General features: G+C 37.5%; 1 pseudogene; it reads left to right on the top strand.

Moving 5' to 3' along the window:
- Positions 1-14387: 14387 nt before the first annotated feature.
- Positions 14388-15866, top strand: LOC106836598 (keratin, type II cytoskeletal 8 pseudogene; annotated as a pseudogene).
- Positions 15867-18575: the final 2709 nt, after the last annotated feature.

The raw sequence follows: 18575 nt of genomic DNA, 5'->3' as shown, positions 1-18575 counted from the left end.
TCTAGGTTAACAGGTTTCCTTTTTGCGTGTGTGTACGTTTTGTATTCTTGATTTTCTCTGGAATCTGTGTTTTCTGATGAGAATTCTGCTGCTAATCTTACTGGTGTTCCCTTTTAGATAATCCGTCTTCTTTTACTCAGCTTTTATTTTTTTCCCCCTTTATCCTGAATGATCTTCAATTTCAGCTCTACATGACAAGGTGTGGAATTATTTACTCAGTGCCAGTAGCGAACTTTTGACATGATATTTCAGGGCTTTATTGAATAGCAATCTGTTCATTATTGATATTTGGAGTCAGGTAATTTTCTGTTGTTGGGGGCTGTCTTGTGCGTTATAGGATGTTAAGTAGCATCCCTGGCCTCTACCCACTAGATGTCAGTAGCAACTCTCCAGTCACAACAAAATACCTCTAAGACACGCCCAAATGTCTCTTGGGGTGGAGGAAGGCAGACAAAACCACTGATTTAAAGTATTGATACATGAACAAAAGAGAAAGAATTACAATTTTTACCATACCACTTTAGAGTGTCAAAAGTCTCTGAAAATAATTGTTGTGTGCTAAAAGTATTGCTTTAACAGGTACACTTTCCTATAACCTGATGACTTTAGAACAAATTAAACTTGAATATTTCTCTTCTCCCTGTTTACCAGATTTCTGGCATAACTCTTGAATTATTTTAGTAATTAATATATTCAATAAGTTGCATTTAATTTGATGAACCTCATTGAATGTCTTCTTGAACATGTCCTGAAACCATGGAGATTCTTTCTTTGTTTACTAAATTACTGGGAATGAACTTTATCCAAGGTTACATTAGAAATGTAGATTGTTGGTCTTCTGAAGCTAAAGCCAAAACTTATCAGGAGAAATTGATCAGGAAACTCATTATTTAGCACTCTGGAAACATGAAATTTACATATAATCTCTTTTCCTATAAAGAGTTGGAGATGAAGGCCTTTGACTTAATAAAATGTTTCTATTTCAAGAAATACTTTTATATTTCACACCTTTTGAGTTGTCTGCAGGAATCCTACCATAATACTTTTTAAAAAATTGACCGATTGTTACTGTATATCACGTTTCACATAAGAAGTATAAACATGATTTGTATGTATGATAACAAGAAGACCACACAATAATATGGGGTATCATGTCCATTTTTAAAGGACGCCCATAAAAATTAAAAACTTACTGTTAGTCTGGAGATTTGGAGATCATAATTTTTAAAAAATACTGACTAGCCAATTCCTCTGACTTCCATATTTACCAGCTCACATCCGAAGAAAAAAACAGATTATAGATCATTTTAATAAAAGGCATTTTCTAAAACACTTTTCTTTTGGACGCATATGCCTTAACAAGTAGATAGATGTGGGTCATGTCATCTACAGCAAAACTTCCATCCCACAATGTATGCAAGGAAAACAGAGACTCAGTCACTAGAAGTTCCAGAGCATGCAGCCATTTACCTAGTGAAACTAAGAATTGGGTCAAATAAAAAGTGGTGTCATCAGGTTATTGCATTATGTCACTGCCAGAGTTTAAACTGCTAGATTTTATTTAAATTAAGGTCCATCCTGGTCTTCCATTTTGTGTATGTTATGTGTGTTTGTGTGCATGCAGGATAGAGGGTTTGTTTGCAGGAGGGAAAACGCAAATACACGGATTATGTCATTCATCCATTCATTCACTCAAAATATTTACTGAGTACCTTCTATGTACTAGACACTCTATGGTTAAGAGAGAAGGAACCTGGTTCTTGGCGGGAACTCACTTCCATTTCGCCTTATCTTTCTGGACTGCCTTACCAGTTCAGATTTCTATGGAGCCTCTGTTGAAGTAAGCAACCCAATATCCTGATCGATACATGGCACATGAGTGGGACCCTACAGTCTACGCATGCCATATCCTTTCATAGACTTCCATGAGGAAAAAGAGAATGCTGAGCCCCAGGTGTCTGGAACACATATCTCAATCCATCATTTGTGATTTTTTGGTCCTGTGTTAATTGCTTGTATTTGCCACTATCTTATAATCAATGTGATGACAGAACCATGTCATCTTTGTTCCTCTTCCCCTTCTGCAGACTTGCAATGCAGATGTGGTGGTGCTGACCTAAATTTAACAATCTGGCAAGGGAAACTACTTCCGGACCAAATTATTGAGAAGTGTCACTGGTAAAATTTTTTCAAGGCTATGGAAATCAACACTGAAGATCAAGTGCTGTCCCGTTACCTGACCTATTGTACAGGCTTTTAGGTCTTCCTCCAGAAAGCTTCTCTGATCTCCTATGCTCCCTGTGGAGCTCTAAATTTAAAATTTGGGACCCCGGAGCAAGCTGATTGTGGACTAAGGCTCTGGAATATGACTTACATAGTATGTGTTTTGAATCTGAAATTCTACTTGTGTTCTCCTGAATCATGGATGATTGAGAATAGACTTAAGCAAAACACTGTGAAAAATTTCTTATAATCAAAATAAATGTATATCACTCAAAACATACACAGAAATTAACACATTGATCATTTCCTAGTAACATAAAAGCTACAGTCTTACCACAGTATATTGTCTTATAAGTCCAATCTAATCGTAAAAAGATGAGGTGACAATGAAGTCCATGAAAAATATTACAAACTCCTCACTTCTGTCCAACACAGTGATAGATATGTCATATTTCTTGCCAAGCAAAGGTTATTTAGTTATTTATATTCATTATAAGTATTAATAAACACCCCTAAGTTGTGCACAGTGGTTGACAAATTATCTGTGGCCGTAGATGCTGACTTCTCATGCTAAGGTAGGGAATTCATCCAACATAAATGGCACATAGGTTCTAACTAGGCATTATATTTAAAAACTCTTCAATAAAGTACAGTCTCTAATTAATTGCTCTCTGTCACTGCATTTCTAAAATAAAATGGCTGCTTTAGAAAATCATGAATATTGCATTTACCTATCACGCACTTTGACAGAAATTTGAAAGGTGAGAAAAACTGTTTAGGAAGTAAACAGAAGTTCCAGCTCCATATGTACAAAACCACAAAATTTCTTTAAAATTGGCAACATATTCTTTTACATGGAATATTGTGTTTCCTTGCTTATAAGTTCCTCAAGAACGTCACTGACATTACACCATTTTCTTGTGTTTTAACACAAAATCTATTTCTGCTGGGTCACTTTCATACATGGTTGGCAATTTACTAGCTCTTATTAACTAAGGATATAAATTTTGTAGTTATTTAAGTATATATTCAGTAGATATGAACCTTGAAGATAAATATACTAGTTAGTTATTTAAATAGTACATAGTCACCAACTTTAGAGGAAGCTTTTCTTGAAGTTATTATTGTCTACATAGTTTTAACTTCATAGTAAAGCTTCCATTATGCTTACAATCTCTAAATTTCAGTTTGATTTAGGCTTTAAGTATGCTAAGGTCTCAACAAGAAGGTCTGATGAGGAATAAAAAGTCCTACTGGATAGATTTGGTTGGACTACATTGTTAGTTTTTCAGACCCTGAGAGAATGCAATTAGCCACCCAGTGCTTCTAGAAAATTAATCCATTCAAAGCATGGATAAGGTCCGTTAACTTGGAATGTGGGGAGAAAATACAGTTTCCTAGAGAAAGAGTTCAGCTTGGTAGGTAGTGTATTACCAACCTGGGGTGTTATTCTAGATGTCTGAGGTTCAGACATGAATTTCCACCAGCAAAAATATAAAAGTGTATGTGGGGACACTTAGCAGGGGCCTGGCTTTCTGGTTTGGGACGATATGGTAAAGAATGGGAGCAGACTAATAACTGAGTAGCTTGGGGATACAGAGGGCAGTACACAAGGGTTCCCCATTTCAAATCTAAAGTAAATCTGCCATGAGGCAAGGAATCCTGGTACACTTCAAACCTTGGCCAAGATTAGTTCTTGAATTGATGGGGCTTAGCATTTGTGTGAAAGCCATCAGTTATATGCAAATAATCTTGTAACAAGCCAGACTCTGAGTCATAGAAAGACATTGCAGTTTTGGAAATGCAATGTGAATTTAAAAATATAAATACACAATCACTGTCAAAAGTGGGTGGAGACAAAGGTAGAATTTTGTTAAATATATGATGTGATTCCCAAGGACACATAAATGTTAAAAATAGTCTATTCATTACAGCAAAGCATATTTCTCTTCCTCCTTCTCCTCCTCCTCTCCTTCTGTCTTCCTCTCCCTTTTTCTCATTTTGAGAAAAGAAACCAGGAGGTGTTTGGGTTTTAGTACGGCCTAATAACACTTTTTTTTTTTTTTTAAAGATTTTTTTTTTTTTATTATTTCCTTTTTCTCCCCAAAGCCCCCCGGTACATAGTTGTATATTCTTCGTTGTGGGTCCTTCTAGTTGTGGCATGTGGGACGCTGCCTCAGCGTGGTTTGATGAGCAGTGTCGTGTCCGCGCCCAGGATTCGAACCAACGAAACACTGGGCCGCCTGCAGCGGAGCGCGCGAACTTAACCGCTCGGCCACGGGGCCAGCCCCGGCCTAATAACACTTTTAATAGACCAAATGCTGTATTGTCAATTCATATGATTTAAGAGTATAATAATGTTTTTCTCTGGATTTCATTTGGAAGGTTTACTTCATGACATCTAAATGTAAGCATAGTATAATGCTTTAAATTATTATTTACCAGATATAACATCTATAAACCTAAATACAGCAAGGTTTAAATTGGAAATGTTATGTTTGCTTTATGTTCTCTGACTTTTTTCATGCTTAAGGTGAATAAGGTTGTCATTTGTTATCTGACTTGGCATTCACTTTTTTTTTTATATGAAAGCATAGCATGGAATCAACCAAAGCACTGTGTATTAAAAGTCAGTCTACATTTTCAGAGTGTATTAGTGCTATTGTCAGAACATTAACTTTACATTTCTTCACTGTGCTGAAACTGACAACATTAGCATTTCATTAACATTTACTATGTTTCCTGTTTACTTTTTTTTCTGTTGTGTTCTTTGTAACCTCCTATGTGTGTATCAGTCAGGATTCTCCAGAGAGAAAAAAATATATATATATATATTTAAATATATATATATATTTTTTTCTTCATGGAATTGTTCTGTGTGATTGCGGGGGCAGGCAAGTTCAAAATGTGTGGGGCGAGCCTGCAGGCTGAAAACTCAGGATTTGAAGGAAAGACAGAATTTGAGCCTGCAGTCTGGAGGCAGAATTTCTTCTCCTTTGGGGAAGCTCAGTTTTTGCTCTAACGGCCTTTCAACTGATTGCATGAGGCCCATCAACTTTATCAAGGGTAACCTACTTAAAATCAACCGACTGTAAGTGTTCACCACATCTGCAAAATGCTGTCACAGCAGCACCTAGATTCAAGTTTGATTAAATAACCGGATACTATATCCTAGACACGTTGACGCCTAACACATCACACTTTGCAAATTCCTTTCTGTCATAAAAGCTACATCGTGGGGACAGTTTAGGACTTGAAGAGTGTTACATTAACAATTTCAGAATGTACTCACTCACCCTTGGAGTCATAGAGTGCTGTAGTTGCTTTGAAATGTAGTCTTCAAACTCAGTGCAGGACCATAGGGTCCCAAACCTCCTCATGTGCACCTAAATTATCCCCCTTCCTGAGCCCAATCTAGCAGATTAAAAAAAATGTATATAAAACAGATTATGTATAAGTAACCTGAAGTCTCTCTAGGAAATAATGAAATTTGAAAGCTAAGGGTATCAAGAGTCACACAAAAACGTTAAGGTTGCATCATAAGGGCCAGGTGTCTTCTCAGGTAGGAAAACATTTTAAGATAAAGACTGTAATCGCTCATAGCTGACTATCAGGTAATTATAGTAAAATATGACCAACTAATTATACAACTGTTATGAGAATATTAATAAAACACAAAGGAAACATGTATAACTCAGCCTAGAGCATCAACTGAAGCTGCCGAAATCAGGTGCGTCTAGAAAGATGCTTTCTTAAGTAAGTAGCATGTAGAAGGAAGACAGCTCTCTAGTTCCGGAGAAATACTTAACGTGTAACTTGGGGGTATGAGAAAACACATTGCCTTGCAGAGAGGCCAACAGTTTAGTGTCATCACTTGAACTGGTGATGCTCTCAAACACTGATGGGAGGTGAGGCCCCTGAGGCTAACAGGGGACCAGCTGTCCAAAGACTGTCCAAAAGTTTGTTCTGTTTAAGAATTGAAACTTAGAGTTTTTTTTTTTTATTTTAATGTGTTTTTTTGGTAGACAGCACAACTAATCTGCTGGGAAAAAATTCTCTTACCCTTTTACATTCAAAATGCTTTTTGAAACATAAATGAACAGCAATAATAACTATGTACAATAGTTTTTTTAAAATATATATTCCTAAAAAAGGGTTACCTGATGTCATATGGCATCAAATTTAATTCTACCTCCACAGAATCTTAATTACACCTTATTCAACTTGTATCAATACTACTTAAAGGGAGCCAAGTCATATATTGACTTCAGTGATATTGTGACTTTTAAAAATCACAAGAATATACATTTTTTAAAATTTTCTAATCTTCTTTCACCATTTCAATGGTTTTCAATTTTTTTTCTCCCCAGCAACTAATTTTGTTTTCAAAGTAAATAATACGAAGGAATGAAAAAACTATGCTTCACCTTAAAGTGGCGGGAAAGAACCACATGGTCATTCAGATTTTCATAGCATCTCACATAACCACCATGTGAAGTCTGGCTGTGCCTCTGCAGGAGCAGAATTTTGTGGAGTAGAGTGTGGAAACCACTGCTCTCCAAGTAACATGCAAAATAGGTATAGATCTCCTTGTGCAAAAGGATTTTTGTAAGAAATAGAATTTCGCTGTTGAAATATTAGTTGAATATCAATCAATTGAAGATGAAAAGCTCTTTCATACTTTAAATCATTACTGTCTTATTATTATTGTTGTATTTCTTCTCCTTCCCTTCCTCACTTGCTCTATTTGGCCCATTGCTCCTTTCTCCAAATCCATTTTCTTCACCATTTCTTCTTTCTTCCCCTTCTTCCTTGGCTTCTCCCTCTCTCGCCAACACAATACTGACCAAGACTTGTTATCCTGCCTTTTACACTAAGTGTAGAGCTGAGATTATTTCTGACCAAGCAACAAATATAATTAAAACCTTTAACAGCATGTTTCTCCTAGTGAAGAGAGAGTCCCCTGTACTTAGAAGAACAGAAGAGTAGCTGCGGAGTACAAGATGAATTTTATGTCCAAATTTCTTGAGTTTTCAGAAAAGTGATCCTAAGAATCTTTTAGAGAATTTAAAAATAATAAGAAATTGTAATTATACTATTTATCTCTCCTAGAAAAACACATTTAGAATTAACATTTCAGAAAGATTTTCTAAGTAAGCTAAAGCAGAATGTTTTTTGCTTAACCCCATTTGCCAATATACTTTAATTTATTCTAATTCATTTCCAAAACCTTCAACTGAATAAAGTAATTATTATATAGATATTCTATGCATTTGATTTATGCCTACAGGAACAATTTTGTGTGTTATATTTATGACATACTTTTTCCAACTTCACTACTTTGGGGTGGAATTCAGCATCATCATCATCTTCGTCACTATCCCCATCTCCATCATCATAGCTACAATAGCTAAACTTTGTGCATAATATCTCATTGATTTGCACATAAGACAAGGATGCCCACTTTCGCTGCTCTTATCTAACATAGTATTGGAAGTCCCAGCCAGAGTGGCAAATCAGGCAAGAAAAAGAAATAAAAGGCATCCAAATTGGAAAGGAAGAAAGAAAACTGTCACTATTTGCGATTGACATGACTTATATAAAGAAAACTCTAAAAAAATATTAGAAATAATAAATGAACACAGTAAAGTTTCAGGATACAAAATCAACGTACAAAAATCAGTTGCATTTCTATAGACTAACAATGAAATAGCAGAAAGAGAAATTAAGAATAGAATCCCATTTACAATCACAACAAAAGGAATAAAATGCCTACAAATAAATTTAACCAAAGAGGTGAAAGACCTGTACACTGAAAACTACAAAACATTGTTGAAAGAAATTGAAAAAGATACAAAGAAATGGAAAGATATTCCATGCTCATGGATTGGAAGAATTAACATAGTTAGAATGTCCATATTACATAAAGCACTACAGATTCAATGCAATCCCCGTCGAAGTCCCAATAATATTTTTCATAGAACTAGACAAAGAATCCTAAAATTTATATGGAACAACAAAAGACCCCGAATAGCTGAAGCAATCCTAAGGAAAAAGATCAAAGTCGGAGGCGTGGCACTCCCTGATTTCAAAATATGCTACCACGCAATAATAATCAAAACAGCATGGTTCTGGCACCAAAACAGACACACGGGTCAGTGGAACAGAACTGAGAGCCCAGAAATCAACCCACATATCTATGGACAGCCAAGTTTTGCAAAGGATCCAAGAACATACAATGGAGAAAGGAAAGTCTCTTCAATAAATGGTGTTGGGAAAACTGGACAACTACATACAAAAGAATGAAAGTAGACCGTTATCTTACACCGTACACAAAAATTACCTCAAAATGAATTAAAGATTTGAACGTAAGACCTGAAATTATGAAAATTCTAAAAGAAAACTTAGGTAGTACATTCTTTGACATTGATCTTAACAGCACCTTTTTTAATACTGTGTCTCACCAAGCAAGGGAAATAAAACAATAAAGAAACAAATGGGACTACATCAAACTAAAAATCTTCTGCACAGCAAAGGAAACCATCAACAAATTGAAAAGACAACCTAATAAGTGGGAAAACATATTTGCAAAGCATATATCTGATAAGGGGTTAATATCCAAAATATACACAGAACTCATACAACTCAACGACAAAAAAAAAACAAACAGCCCACTTAAAAAATGGGCAAAGGATCTGAACAGACATTTGTCCAGAGAAGACATACAGATAGCCAACAGGCACATGAAAACAAGTTCAACATCACTAATTATTAGGGAAATGCAAATCAAAACTACAATGACCTGTCACCTCATGCTCGCTCGTCAGAATGGCTATAATTAACAAGACAAGAAATAGCAAGCATTGGAGAAGATGTGGAGAAAATGGAACTCTCATACACTGATGGTGGGAACGTAAACTAGTGCAGCCACTACAGAAAACAGTACAGAGATTTCTCAAAAAATTAGAAATACAGAACGATCCAGCTATTCCACTTCTGGACATTTATCCAAAGAACACGAAGACAAAAATGTGTAAAATACATGCACCCCTATGTTCAGCACAGCACCATTCACAATAGCCAAGACTTAGAAACAACCTAAGTGTCCATCCATCGATGCATGGGTAAAGAAGATGTGGTCTAGATACACAATGGGATACTACTCAGCCATAAGAAGCGATGGAATCCAGCCATTTGTGACAACATGGATGGATCCTTGAGGGTATTATGCTAAGCGAAATAAGTCAGACAGAGAAAGTCAAATACTGTATGATCTCACTTATAAGTAGAAGATAAAAACAACAACAAACAAACATATAGACACAGAGATTGGATTGGTGGTTTACCGTAGTGGAAGGGGGAAGACGTGCATGGGGGAAAGGGGTGATAGGGTACATGTGTACAGTGATAGATGGTAATTAGTCTTTGGGTGGTGAACATGATGTAGTCTACACAGAAATCAAAATATAATGATGTACACTTGAAATTTATGTAATGTTATAAACTAATGTTACCTCAATAAAAATAAGACAGGGTGAAAAAAATAAATAAAAATAAATAAAATAAACTATTGAATGCAGAAAGAGGAAGGACATATATTTTTAAAAATATTTTTAAAATATCATATATTTTTTAAAACAAATGGAGAACTATCAATTTGAAAAAAAAATTTAGTGGTTAAATGATTTATGCAGTATAACACAACCAATAAATATATAAGCTGAATAGATTCCAAAGTCCACCGTTCAGAAAGAGTCAAAGCTGCAAAAATTTCCAAAATACCTCCAATTTGTTAGTGGTGTTATCTGTGGCTGTATCATTATGGGTTGGTCTTATTAAGGTGATTTTGAGCATTTGTTATACTTTCCAGTATTTTTATGAAGTTCCTAAATTAAGCATATGCTTCTCTATAATAATATATATATATATATTTTTTTAAAGATTTTATTATTTCCTTTTTCTCCCCAAAGCCCCCTGGTAATAGTTGTATATTCTTCGTTGTGTGTCCATCTAGTTGTGGCATGTGGGACGCTGCCTCAGCGTGGTCTGATGGGCAGTGCCATGTCCGCGTCCAGGATTCGAACCAACGAAACACTGGGCTGCCTGCAGCGCAGCGCGCGAACTTAACCACTCGGCCACGGGGCCAGCCCCATAATAATATATATTTTTTATTAAGGCAAATTGAAGCAGTAAAAGAATTTCCATCACATCAAAATTAACTGTGACACCTTTTAAATATCCATTTCTAAACTAATTATTATTTAACTTAAATATTCTTTTCTTTCTTCTTGATTTATAAGGATCTAACAATCAATTATCTTTAGACCCGTGTTTTGTGGTTTCAGTAATATATTGACTTTATTAGCCTAAAGTCACCCAGATTTGTTTTACTTCCTCCCTTCATTCCAACAGTCTCACAATGGAAAACAATGAACCAAGAGGAGGCAGAAATTAACTGATATATGTAAATTAGCTGATTGACACTTTGGAGGGTATAAATACATATTTTTAAAAACTGGCTGAAAAGACATTTGATATTTAACCAGAAAGGGTTGAGCAGTCAACGAATTGTTAGGGTGGTACAATGTAGACATTCTAAGACCTGCACTTGTTAGATACAGGGGAGCAGTATAAGTCTACCTATGTTCTGCCTCCTTCATAGAGCTTTCGGTAATATAGTGATCAAATCAGAGCCATTCCATGTCCTATAGAGAACACGAAGTTGAACAGTTAATTCAACTGAAACATAGTCTCTGACACCCCTGCAGTTTGTTTTAATGAAGAAGACATACATTTTCCTAATAACTCACCCAAAAAAAACCCTATAACGTTAAAATGACATACTAGAAAAGATGTTGTAAAATATTAATGTGGAAAAAGACATTGGTCCCATATTGTAATTAACAAATTGTCTGATTTGATGACTTTTGAAAAACCACTGAATACATAAATTTGAATTTCAGTGACAAACTAATAAATAAAATCATGCAGATTTATCAATCCTAGATATATTATTAAGACTAACCAAGTTGAGTTGTATCTATAGGATTCTAAGACACTGACACATACGTCTTGCAGGCTGGTGTACTAGCAACCAGTGAACACTTTGTGCAGCTCCCAAATGAGCAGTTTCCCTTACTGCTTCATTAATGCAATTGGAACTAGGACTTATTTTGCTCTAGCCAAATGATTCAAAGGGGCTGATTATTTTGTGAGCCCCTTGGAACAGCATTTCAAAGCAGAAGAGGCATGTACATAAAGAACACAACTACTGATGCCATCGAAATTCCTTACAAATGAGAAAATTAAAATTTGACACTAACAAGTTTGTTGCTGGAACCCTACTTTCTCTATATAGTAGTCCACTTTCTCCCTCTTTTGTTTCTTTTAGTTCTATGCCAAAAGTTATGGGAGATAAAACCCAGTCGATGAAGCATGGCATAATATGTAAAGTGGAAGAAAGGTATTTTACTAAAAGTTTGCTCTTCAAATTAATGTTCTATGCTATGAATGTATAAATTATAAACACATCTTGATTTGAGGTCTGGGCTTGTTTCGAAGAAATGTATAACAGATAATGCTTAGCATTCAATATATGTTCTGAAAAGTGATTACAAGATAGCATGTTAATTCCAATCCTTTACTCTTTTATTTATTCTTTATTTTTTTAAAATGTTTATTGAATGTATGCTCTATACCAAGGATTATAGTATTAAGAATGTCAGCAGTTTACATCTCTGTTTCTTTCTCTCTTCCACATTTTTCTATCTTATGTTCCTCTAAAATATATTTAAAGTAGTTTCTGTATATATAATAGGTATATATGTATATATAAGAATATATATATAAATGAACTTTCAGAATTCAAATAATTATGAGTAAGATGGATAGTAAGCAAATGAATGCAATGTGAGAGATTAGAGTTAGCAGGTTACAAAAGGAGTCACTGGAGTGTGGCAAATAATCCTATCTGTGAGGACAAAATGTAATCCAGATCACATTTTGTAATGAACATGTAAGCAGAAGTTCACCAGTGGCAAATGGAGAGAGCTCTTTGTGTGTGTCAGAGGGGAAGCATATGTAAAAGATGAGAGAGCATATGTAAAGGACCAGCATGGCATTTGGAGAAGAAAAAGCAGAGAGCAGATGGAGGGAAGTGACAGAATACGGCACTGAGAAATAGGAGAATAGGCTACTGAGAAAGATGCAAAAGATGATGTTTGTACACAGACAGGAACATATAGTTTTTATTTTATCCTAAACTTTACTAGAATCAATAGATTTTTTTTAAATGGAAGAGTCACAGGAATTCTGGGCAGTGTGGTAGCTGTTCTATTAATTTCTTTATTCATTTATCAATTTATTCATTCATTCAACGAACATGTTTTAAGCACATGCTATCTGACCTAGACATTGGTCGTTTGTTTAGTTAACAAAGATTCTGCCATGCACCAAGCTATAGAAAGTCTTGGGAAGTACAATAAGAAAGACGTCACACACACACGCAAATCCTAATAATGTGTGTAAACAAATAGTCTTGGGGGCAGGGCATAGGGAAGGTCATAAAAAACCAAATGTGAACCATCTCCTCAACTGAAGATTAACATATTCTAGGCCAGAATCTCTGTGTTCTGCGTCAACCCATTTCTCAACTGTGAAGGAGTGAAAACAGCTACTGGAGAGAAGCAGGTTAAATGAATAAAATGAATAACCAATACTAGCAAATTTTCTCTTTTGGAAGCAAAAGTTCTAAGACTCTTCCTGGAATTGGAGTAATGATCTGAAATTGTAGCTGCTCTCTATAGAAATAGGGGGTTAAGGACGGAAACTCCCAAACATTGTTTTCTTGAATTACAGAAAATGTAAAGATAGAACCAATAATCACTATCAATTTCAATTCTTAGCATTGACTCAAATCTCGCCCTCATACCCTGATACACACACACACACACACAAACACACGTTCTTCCATTCAGACACACCAACGAAATTCAAGAAAGGAATACCTGGACAGAAATCTAAGAAAAACTGTCAGGGAATTTAAAGAGAATTTATGCCTAGGTCTTGTTTAGTTTCCTTAAAATGCATGCAATTGATGCACACTTGTGAAAGTAGAAAAAGAAGAGAGGTGGAGAATAAGTTCCTTCTCTGCTGTGTCCTCAGTCAGTTCCGCTCCCCACAATGGATGCGATCTCTTGTTAATTGATTGTTCCTATTAGTTCAGCAATATCCTATGTAAATAAAAGTATAACTATAAATATTATATATACATGTATATATATATAAAACACTCCATACTTTGCATTTTCCAAAATGTAAATCTTGAAGATCACAGACAGCAGCCTCACACTACTTCCCTGTAATATTAATTTATATCAATACACTGCTATTTATTCAGTCAATCTTCCATCAGTGGACATGTCAAATATTTCAAATCTTTGGCTCTTAACATTAGAATTAATATCTCTTAAATGTGTCATATCACACTGCTGTGATTTTATCTCATATATATTAAAGAGGATAATTTCATACTTAGTATTTTATGAAGCCTCCAGCATACTCTCCTGGATCTTTAGTATCCATTGATTACCTCATTTCAGGGAATAAGGAAAGAAGTTCTCAACTTGGGCAAAGAGAAGGAAACAAAAACGGCTTTAAAATACATTAAAATAAAAATCCGTAACCACATTTTTAAGAAAAAAACATTTTACTAAATCTGTCAATCTAATGGCATATGTTCCCAAACAATCTACCTAGGCTTCTATCAATGATTCCATGGATTGAATTGTGCCCCCCTCAAATTCATGTGTGGAAATCCTAACCCCCAACATTATAATATTTAGAGACAGAGCTTTTGGGAGTCTATTTGGTTTTGATGAGGTCATGAGGGTGTGGCCTTATGATGGGATTAGGGCTCTTATAACAAGAAACACCAGACGGCCCTCCTCTCTCTCTCTCTCTCTACCGGGTAAGGACGCAATGAGAAGGTGGCTGTCTGTAAGCTAGGAAGAGAACTCTCACTAGAAACCAACCCTGTGTCCTCCTAATCTTGGACTTCCAGAACTGTTAGAAAATGAATTTCTGGTCCACCTAGAAGCAGCATCTCTGCTCCTTCTTGAATCTCCATCTGGTTCAGCCTACTGGCCTCCACTCCAACCTCCACCATGTCCATCAGGATGACCCATAAGTCCTACAAGGTGTCCATCTCTGGGCCCCGGGCCTTCAGCAGTGCTCATACACCAGTGCACCTGGCACCTGCATCAGCTCCTCGACCTTCTCCTAGGTGGGGAGCAAGAGCAGCAGCTTCCAGAGTGGCCTGGGCAGCGGCATGAGTCTGGTTGGGGGTTATAGGAGGATTGGTGGTGAGGAAGCATCACCACTGTCACAGTGAACCAGACCCTGCTGAGTCCCATTAAGCTGGATGTGGACACCAACATCCAGGCCATGTTCACCCAGGAGAAGGAGCAGATCAAGACAAGTTTGTCTCCTTCATCAACAAAGGGCGGCACCTGGAACAAGATTCTGGAGACCAAGTGGAGCCTGCTGCAGCAGCAGGAGATGCATCGGAGCAACATGGCCAACATGGTAGAAGCCTACATCAACAACCTTTGGTGGCAACTTGATGCACTGGGCCAGGAGAAGCTGAAGCTGGAGGTGGAGGTTGGCAACATGCAGGGGCTGGTGGAGGACTTCAAGAATAAGAGGACAAGATCAACAAGCACGCAGAGATGGAGTGTGAGTTTGTCCTCATCAAGAAGGATATGGATGAAGGTTACATGAACAAGGTAGAGCTGGAGTCCCACGTAGAAGGGCTGAAGGATGAGATTAACTTCTTCAGGCAGCTGTGTGAAGAGGAGACTGTGAGCTGCAGTCCCAGGTCTCAGACACGTCTGTGGTCCTCCCCATGGACAACACCCGCTCCCTGGATCTGAACAGCATCATCACCGAGGTCAAGGCCCAGTACAGGAGATCGCCAACCGCTGCCGGGTGGATGCTGAGTTCACCTACCAGACCAAGTATAAGGAGCTGCAGACATTTACTGGGATGCACGGAGATGACCTCCATCGCATGAAGACGGGTATTTCCGAGACGAACCGAATATCAACCAACTGCGGGCTGAGATCGTTGGCTTTAAAGGCCAGAATGCTTCCCTGGAGGCCGCCATTGCTGATGCTGAGCAGCATGGGGAGCTAACTGTCAAGGATGCTCAGGCCAAGGTGGCCAAGCTGGAGGCTGCTCTAAGAACGGCCAAGCAGGACATAGTGTGGTAGCTGCGTGAGTACCAGGAGCTCATGAATGTCAGGCTTGCCCTGGACGTGGAAACGGCCACCTACTGCAAACTGCTGGAGAGCGAGGAGAGCCGGCTGCAGTCTGGGATACAGAACTTGAGCATCCATACCAAGACCGCCAGCGGCTACTCAGGTGGGCTGAGTTCAAGGAACTTCGGGAGCCTTACGATCCCTGGCCTCAACTATGGCTTCGGCTCTGGTGGGGCCTCCACTTCCTTCAGCTGCATCAGCTCCTCCAAGGCCGTCGTGGTGAAGAAGATCGAGACCCGTGACGGGAAGCTGGTATCTGAATCGTCTGATATCCTGCTCAACAGCCACTGCGGTTCCTCCCAGCCTTCCTCCTCCTGTGGCTGATCCGGAAGCTCTGAGACAGGGAGCTGTGCAGGGGAGCATCGGAACAGGAAGCCCACCTGAGGCACAGCCCCAGTCCTCAGCCCACCCTTGAGGGGAATCTACTGCCTGAGGTACCCCACTTCTCACGCCTCCACTAAAAGCCAATTCAAGTGTCTTCCAAAATAATGCCTCAACTGGCTCTGCCAACTCTCAAAAAAAAGAAAATGAATGTCTGTTTTTTAAGCCACTCAGCCTGTGGTATTTTCTTGTGGCAGTCCAAGCTGACCTAGACAAAAGGCTACCTCCTCCACTTGTCCAGTGAATGCCATCCCTTATTGCCCATTCAAGGACTCAGTTATGGGAATAGTCCTCTCTCTTTCTTCTCTCTTTCTGTAGCACCGATTTTCCCTCTCTCCTGGATCATTCTAACAAGAATCTAGATTTAGAAAAGAACTCATTGACATCAAATCACTCTTGGCCCCTTTCCCATTTCTCTACTATTATTGAAAGCAAAATTCACTGAAAGACTAGTCTATATTTGCTAATTCCAATTTTTCATCTCCTATTTTCTTTTCAATTCACTTTACTCAAGATTTTCTCTCTATCGCTAGACTGAAACAGCTCATGACAAGTCAACAGTAACCTCCACATGGCCAAATACCAGTGTTCTGATCTTATTCAACTCCTCAATAGTATTTGGAGATAATTGATCACTCCCTATGCTAAAACAAAGAGACGAATAAGCAAAAAACTTCCTACCTCAGCTACCAGGATATCATATTCTCATGTTTTTGCTCAGCTTTTGGCCACTACTTCTCAGTTTCTTTTGCTGGATCCTCTTTTGTTCTTCCTTTCCTTCTCAATGTTGGAGTGTCCCAGGCTATGCCAGTGAAACTTCTCCTCTTAGGTACACATCTTCCCTGGATGATTCCATCTAGCTCTACCGCTTTAAATATTTCTCCCCTGGACTTACTACTCATATACCAACCCACTTATTGTACGGTATCACTTGGATCTATAATAAACATTTTAAAATTACGATGCATAATATTGAACTCTTGTTTCTCCCTACAAAGCCCACTTAGTAAATGGAGCCACAGACTTTTCAAGAAAAATTATTGCTAATATTTTAAACTTCTCTCTTACTCTCATAAACTATATGCAGTCTAGCTCTGCATCAGGTCTGCAGGACATTATTCTAAATCCACCGCATCTCACCTTTTCTATGGGTAACATCCCATCCTGAACAAAAATGTTTGTTTTCCTGCAATAATGCAATAACCTTCTAACCCAGCTTCTTGCCTCCTCTCTTGGCTTCCTTTAATCCTTTTCTCCACAAGCTGGAGAGATCCACTTAAAATCACTATCTGTTTCAAAGTCCTCCGAAACATTTTTCCCATGTTAAAAATGCAATACTAACCATGTCCTATTGGTCCCAACATGGCCTAATCCACAGGTAATATGTCTAATTTTATCTCCTACTCCTTTATGTCTTGCTTTAAGGGTCCAATGCACTGAACTCCTTATTGATTCTTGAATAAGTTAATCTTATTCTATCCCAATGACATTCTATTCCCATCAAAATATATAAGGTATATATATATCTATACACACATACATATATACATATATATGTATACATGTGAAACATTTCTTTCTCTCTCAGCTGCTACTCCACTTTTAAGTATGATACATGAGGACATGAATTTTATCAGTTCATGAATTTTATCAGTTACTGGAAAACAAAGGACATATGCATCAATAAATATTGTCAAATTCCCTATTTAGGGGTTGGAACAGTTTTATTCGTATGATAAATGTAAGAGTGAGCCTTATAGCCTCCTCTCAAAGATGCTATGGGTCATTTGTTTTTTGCTAAGCTGATGAGTAAAAAAAAAATCTCTCATATGAGTGAGGTTAAACATATTTTCATAGGTTTAAACATTTTCCTATTTCCTTTGTCCAATTTTCTATTTTATTATTGGTATTTTCCTGTGTTGTAGAAAGTCTTTAACTCTTTTAGAAAGTTGTAAATATTTTATCCTTGACTTTAGAAAAGTTTTAAATCAACTACTTGGAGGTATAATAAATATAGAATAAAATGAAATGTTTAAAGTGTATAGGTTGGTGAGTTTTGATAGAAGTATACATCTGAGTAACCAAATCTAGAATCAAGTTATAGAACGTTTTTACCACCTCAACTGGCACTTGTTTTAGTCAGTTCAGGCAGCTATAATAAAAATACCCGACACTGGCGTCTTAAAAAATACCACTGACTAGCGGCTCTTACAGTTCTGGAGGCCAGGAACTCTGAGATCAAGAGAGCAGCATGGTCGGGTTCTAGTGAGAGCCCTCGTCCTGGCTTGCAGACGGCCATCTTCTCATTGTGTCCTGACATGATAAAAAGAGAGAGAGAGCTCTGGTCTCTAACTCTTCTTGTAAGGGCACTAATCCCATCATCGGGGCTTCTCTCTAATGACATCCTGCAAATGTAACCACCTCCCAAAGGCCTCACCTCCAAAGACCATGGAGATTCAGATTTCGACATGTGAATTTTGAGGGAACACAAACATACAGTCCATAACAGAACTCCCATGCGACTACCCCAGCGTAAGAATGTTCACAGCAACTTTATTCATACTTTACAAAAGCTGGGGGTAAATATAACCCAAATGTTTAGTATCCCAATTGTCTATGAATATATACACATATATTTTTTTCTCTTAACTC

This window comes from Equus asinus, chromosome 23, assembly GCF_041296235.1.
Source record: "Equus asinus isolate D_3611 breed Donkey chromosome 23, EquAss-T2T_v2, whole genome shotgun sequence".
Lineage (NCBI taxonomy): Eukaryota > Metazoa > Chordata > Mammalia > Perissodactyla > Equidae > Equus > Equus asinus.
The sequence above is the reverse complement of the archived record's forward strand: the minus strand, read 5'-3'. Positions and strand labels throughout refer to the sequence as shown.